Raw genomic sequence first — 7,264 nt, 5'->3', positions numbered from 1 at the left:
AGTCTGCTTAAGACTCTCTCTCCCTCTGCCCCACCCACCCCCATGCTGTGTCTCTCTCTCTCATGTGCGCACGCTCACTCTCAAATAAATAAATAAATCTTTTTTGAAAAACGAGTCTTTAAATTTTAAAAGTGCATGTGATTTCTATAGGAAATCAGGCTTAGGTAATATTCTCAGAAACCAACATCTCTCGTAAAAGCATAAGCTATGGTAATAATGTAAATTTGAGTATTCATAATGACCTCTCAAGATAGATATAGTAATCATTCTTCCTATTGCAGACATGATCCTGTGTTTCGCCTTTATCCATGAGGTAAGTGGGTTGTTGGGCAAATCAACAGCCATTGAAGCTTGAAAGGGGAAAGAGATTTAAAGCTGCAATTTTACTTCTTGGTATTAGTGGATGTGATGGTGAGAGAGATTGGGGGCTGAGTCAAAGGATAGACACTAGTTAGAGTTACCAGAAAAGATGGATTAAACCAAACCCACAGAATAACTAACTGGGACCCCTTCTGACTCTGTGCCCCAAAAGGTGGCGACTGAGCTTTACTCATTCTTGAATCCCCAGGAGTAAGTGCAGAGTGATTGCATTTCTTGCAAGATGGGCAGTCCTAACTTGCTTCCTTCAGAACTCATATTAAAATAACCCTGACACAAAGAAGCTGGATTTATCTCTGCAAGGAGTGCTACTCAGTGGCAATTGCTTTGTTTATATTTTTGAATCTCTTATAAATTACAGGAATTCAAAACACTTCATTCACTTATTTGTAAAGGAAAGAAATGTCAAGATCTAGGGGTGCCTGAGTGGCTCAGTCGTCAAGCGTCTGCCTTCAGCTCAGGTCATGATCTCAGGGTCCTGGGATCGAGCCCTGCATCGGCGGGCGGGAAGCCTGCTTCTCCCTTTCACACTCCCCCTGCTTGTGTTCCCTCTCTCGCTGTGTCTCTCTCTGTCAAATAAATAAAATCTTTAAAAAAAAAAAAAAAGAAATGTCAAGATCTAGTTACCTATAAGTAGTCAACCTAGAGAACAATGGAACCTATAAATCAATCATTGTGTGTAAACTTAAGAGAAAGATTTACCATAATGGGCAGGATGAGAACCAGCGTTGAAGTCCTGGGGATGTGGCTCAAATTTCAGCTCTGTCACTCACTCTGCATCCCACCATGGATCCCAGCAAGACACCTTAACTGCTCTTAACTTCAGTGTCCTCACTTGTAAAATTCAAGGCTGGAAGAATATCTATCTCACAGGTTTATGAAGGGTTTGTGAAGAATAAATTTGAAATATATGTAAAGCTCTCTTCATAGAGTGTAGAATATATCAAAGTTCAGCAGATTGTATCTAACATGACTAATAAAAAGAACTAACATTTTTTTTTCCTGTAACCAGCGCTCGGAAGAAATGATAACTAAGAGTAAAAAAGAGACAAGACCAGGAAAGACGAATTAAAACAGGGCAGCAGGAAAAGATCCTTTAAAGGAGATCCCTCTGCTTTGTCCACAATAGCTTCAGCATACACCCCTCTGTGATTCCAAGGCCATGGTAAATATGTGCCATGTGTGTGGCTACCTAGCATGTTTTGGACAGCCTGTCTGTGTTTCCCACATTACAAGTCTGCCTCTCTCAGGTAGAATCCAGAATTCACTTATTTACATTTATATTTCCAGATTCCTTTGTAACTAAAACATGGACATGTGACTTCAACTCCACCAATCACATATTCCCACCTTGGATTTGGAAGAGAAACTAGTTGCCATGTAGAATCCAGTTTCTGGGGAGGGTGACTAAGTATAGTGGAGAGAATTCTTATTTCACATGGAGAACTGGCTAAAGTCATAAAAGTAGTACCTACACCTGTAACACCTGCAGAGCTGGTGCCTGATGGTAGCAACAAGGGTCTCTTCTGGAGCCACCAGTGGTACCATTGAGGCATCATTCCTGCTGCCTAGGCTACATACCTAATACTCTTACCCTCTGTAATGCTATGAACTATCTAAGATCTAAGAATAAGTTTATTTCATTACCTAACTAGTAGAGTGGATTCTGTTATTTGCAACCAAAAATGCCAATTGCCTACCTCAAGACCACCATTGCATCATGGCGCCTGGGTGGCTCAATCGGTGAAGCATCTGCCTTTGGCTCAGGTCATGATCCCAGGGTCCCAGGACCAAGCCCCCCCGTTGAGCTCTCTGTTCAACAGGGGAGTCTGCTTCTCCCTTGCCCTCTGCCCCTCCCCCACTGGGCTCTCTCTACCTATCTCTCTCTCTCAAATAAATAAATAAAATCTTAAGAAAAAAAAAATCCTCTAAAAAAAACCCCCAAACAACCACCATTGCATCATAGTCCAGAAATGGGCACTCAGTAAATAATGCTCCTGAAAATAAATCACACACACACACAAAAAAAGTCTAAAATGTTGAGAAAATTGGGGTTTAAAAGTTATGGTGCATTATAAAAAGCCTTTCATTTTAGAAAATGTTTACTGGAAACATTTAGGTAGGAAAAGAATAAACATTGGTTATGACAGATTGTGCTTTGCATTTAGTCTGTGTTATCTCATCAAAATTGACTTCATTATGTGGAATTTGACAATCGAGTACTACCTACTTGTTGATTTCAGTCCTGACACATGCATTAGGTGCCACTGTCATAAACTGGAAGGCATTAGCAACCATCTGCAGCCTCTACTCTAACTCACCAGACAAAGATATAAATGGCATATGGGTGGGAAAGAGTTTCTAATTGTCTATAAGCAGAACAGAATACAATAATTGACTTCTATCCATTAATTATTGCTGTTTAAAAACAACCAGTCATTCATTTATTCATTATTTATATTCAACAAATATTTATTTATTCAGGGGCAACCACATACCTGATGTTATGCTAGGTACCAGAAATAATTAACAGTTGCCAATATATCACTTGTCAATGGTATAATTAAATTCAACTCTTTGTTTTCATTTTTTATGCTTAACAGACATGCAACATGGTTGTCAACTAAAGTCTTCCAGCCTCTATGATCTCAATAAGATTGACTCTCTTTTTGCATGCTCTGGAAAGTTCCAAATTCCCCACCACCACCCCCCCAAAAATTGTAAATATCTGAGGTGATGTTTTTCCCATTCCTTCAGGCTATTATTTCCAGCGTCTCATGAATTACACACCTTGCATTATACATCTTGTGACTTTTTTCTGAAACTCATTTTCCCAACTCTACTACCAAAGAATCCCATTTACAGAAACCCTTATGTGCAGAGCAGATTTGGAGAGACAGGGAAGTTTATATCACAACAGTGTAAACAAGTACAAAATGAATATTAGCCATCTGAGCTGGGGAGTCCCTCTGTTCCCTTTCAGTGGGCTCAGTTACCACATCATCTCTATTCCTACTTCCCTTCTTTTTGTACCTGTGTCCCCTAATTCTTGTGTGTTCTTATATAACAAAATCATTAATAAAATTGAGCTTTAGAGACAGGCCTCTGACGTGTGGATCCCAGCTCTACCCCCTACAATCCACACGACCTTGGGAAAGTTACTTCACCTCTGGAGGCCACAATTTGCTCATCTATAAAATGGGATCACTCTCGCTTACAGTGTTGTTGTAAGAATTAAGTGAGTTAAAGCACATAATGACTGTATATACATGTTAGGATTTTTACTGTTGTTAATGCAGAGCTGCTCAGTTACCCATTTGTGTCATTACCCTTACTAATCCATGTCTCTGGCCTGAGAAATGGTTGAAACGAATTTTTCTTCCCTAAGAGGAATTCTATTTCCATTTGCTAAAATATTTACTATTGGCCTAGGTGTAAAGGCCCACTTAGCAGGACAGTATAGGATGTAAGCATTTGGTTTTGAAGACAGATGGCCTAGGCTGAAGCCTGGTACCACTCCTTAAGATTTTTTTCTCCCATTTGGGCAATTAATCAGTTCCGATGCCTCAGTTTCCTCAACTAAAAAACGGGAAAATAATACTACGTACTTAGTAGGAATGTTGTAAGGATAAAGTCAGTCAATACCTTGAGAAATTAAAAATGAGCTTGGACTTTAAAGTAAAAATCAGGCTTGGCAAATAGACGAGATAAAGCCAGTAGCAAAGTTAACAGCAAACAGCATTCCTCCCAAGGGCACCCTATAGCTGTAAAGTGTCGTAAAACCCCCTTCACCAGGGGACAGCTGCTTTTTTACCCGCTGAGAAATTCTGTTCCCTAAATCATAAACTCTGAGAAACATTGCTCTTTGAAATCATACCAATATGAATGAAACATCCCACTCTGTCTGGTTTGGGGCTTTTGTCTTTGTAAAAAAATATACATTTATTATCTTATTAGAGTTTCTGTCGTTAGTAAGTCCAGGGGATTCACATGATTCCTCTGCTAAGTAATGGGTTCTCAGAAGGCTGAAATCAAAGCGTTGGCAGGGCTGCATTCCTTACCAGAGGCTCTGGGGAAAAGTGTTCCGAGCTCATTCAGGCTGTTGGCTGAATTCAGTTCCTTGTAGTTGTAGGACTGAGGTCCCATTACCTTTCTGGCTGTCAGCCAGGCTTGTCTCTGCTTCTGGCAGTTTCCCACAAAAGCATCCTATTCTCATCTAGAGAATCTGAGTCACTTTGGCAGGGAAAACCAACCTGGACTTACAAGCCATGTGCAGACCTCCAAATAGGGAGTTTCCGGCTATAGTACTCCACATCTACCTTAACTTTACTGTCTCAAAGTAAAAGGATCCTGACTCCACTTTGTGTCCAGACCTAATGCTGACCCCTTACACACAGCCCAGCTTTGCTTTCAGCCCATCAAGATGCTGCTTCAGTTACATTTTACCTAAATTCCACCCTTCTCCAAAATCCTAGAACTGCACTTTCGATTTTATTTGGTAAGATCTACCACATTTCCTCCAGCGTGTGCTCTCCCTCATTGCAAGGCATCAATAATCTGACTTACTAGGACTAGCGGCTTGTCCCTGGTGGTCTCAGGCTGGTTGGGCTAGAACAACTCTGCTTAAAACACAGTCTGACACATGATAGTACTTGACTTAATCTTAGCTGTTATAACAAATATAATAATAATTATTATTATCATAAACTCTGTGGATAAATGCAAATAAAAGAGAGATAATGCTGTGCCAGCAATAGAAGCTATGAATAGGCCAATTGGAAAAAACAAACACATTACCGTGCACTGTCTGCAGAAATCCCGGTAACTGCCCAGATTTTCTGAAAGCAAATTTCCACTTCAGAAATCTTGCTTGCTGTCTTGTGACAGCACCCTTTGTGCTAGCAGAAGCTGTTCAGTCCTTTGAAATATTTCAACATGTTTACTCCTCAGGATTATGAATTGAAACAATTAAGCCACAGTGTATAAGACTTTAGAAATTGTTTTAAAATCAGCCCCATAACTGATACCAAGTGGAAAAATAAATTGACCTCCGAAATGTTTCTTACTTTTCCCATTAAAAATGTAAAATGTAAAAGATGTTTGCCAGCTTAATAATAATTATGAGTAACCTTGGCATAATATAAAAGGCTTTGGGCTTTGAGGGTTCTTTTAGAAACATGCCTAGCCCCAATTTGGGGTTCAAGGAGAACCTGGTAAGAATGGAGGACAACAAGCATCAGAAAGAGATCCCTTAGAGCATCCCCATCTTTCTGGCCTACCTAGGCAACATTTCTCATATGGGTAAATAATATTCAGAAAAAATAGATTCAAATGTCACCAAACAATTTAAAAGAGTTGAGTCAGGGGGCAAGTGGGTAGCTCAGTCAGTTACACATCTGACTATTTTTTTTTTTTAAGATTTTTTGTTTATTCATTTGAGAGAGAGAGAAAGCATGAATAAGGGGGAAGCTCAAAGGAAAAGGGAGAAACAAACTCCTCGCTGAACAGGGAACCCAATGCAGGGCTGGGTCCCAGGACCCTGGGATCATGACCTGAGCCAAAGAGAGATGCCCACCCGACTAAACCACCCAGGTGCCCCTAAGCATCCAATTCTTAATATCAGCCCAGGTCTTGATCTCAGGGTCATGATAAATAAATAAATAAATAAGTAAATAAATAATGAAATAGCAATAGAAATAAAAATAAAAGAGTTGAGTCAATACCTAGCAATGATTGGCACATAACAGACACTCAATAAATATCTCTTAAATAAATGAATGGGCTCTGATATGGGCTTCAGACAGAATACCACCCTCTAGAAATGTAAACATGGGAGAAAATGCTGGCATGGGCACGATAAAGAACATCCAGAGAAGAATATAAAAATAGTTCAGACATAAATGGACAAAACCATCCTTAGGGCCATGGAAGAGCAAAATATTTTGTGAAATTCAGAATAGACAAATAGACAAAGCAATGCAGCTCACTTGGGCCAAGGTAATCACTTGTTGGTTCTCAGGTCAACTGATCTGCCTTCTGTAACTCTATGGGTGTTCACTGGTGAATGTTGGATGCACAAATTTCCAAAGAGCATGTTTTTCTTCCAATCTCAGCAGAAACTCAAGCCCTTTTTTGGACAAACACTTCTGATATGCAAATGATAAGTATTATTCACAGAAGATACATAAACAGTGATTCGTTAATATGGTATTTGTTCGTTCTGTTGTTCTGTGCTAATTTATCTGGAGGGCAATCTTTAAGATATAGCAAAGGACAAAGAAGGATGCAATGAACACCCAGCTTAAGTAATAGAATCACCATCCCGTTGAAATTCCATCTCTGATTACATACCCCTCATTCCCCATCAGAGCTACCAGCAATCCTGAATTTGGGGATTATTATTTCTATATTTTCTTTAAGCTTTCAAAACATTTGTAATTATACCTTTTAAAATATATACAGTATTGTTTGTATGTTTTAGCCTAAGTATAACTGGTATGATATTTTATTTTTCTAAAAATTGGTTTTTATTCCATGATATATTTTTGAGATTCGTCCCTGTTGATACACGTACTACCTGTATAGTATTCCACTATATGAATATACACAATTTATTTATCCATTCTCTTGGTGATAAGTTGTTTCAATTTCTTTTTGCTATTATAAACAATGATTTCTATGCTGCATAGATAACAAAAGTAATAATGTTATAACTGTCACTACTACTACTACTACTAATGATAATAAGAGCTAACTTTTATTAGTCTGTTTTACTAATTTAGTTAGTAATGAATTAGCCAACTTAATTGGTTTTACTAATTAGTTTCTTTTGCTAATTTAATCTAAAAATTCTTTGAAGTAGATACATTATTAACTCAATTTTACC

The sequence above is a fragment of the Leptonychotes weddellii genome, chromosome 10, assembly GCF_054177405.1.
Source record: "Leptonychotes weddellii isolate Sample4059 chromosome 10, ASM5417740v2, whole genome shotgun sequence".
NCBI lineage: Eukaryota > Metazoa > Chordata > Mammalia > Carnivora > Phocidae > Leptonychotes > Leptonychotes weddellii.
The sequence above is the reverse complement of the archived record's forward strand: the minus strand, read 5'-3'. Positions refer to the sequence as shown.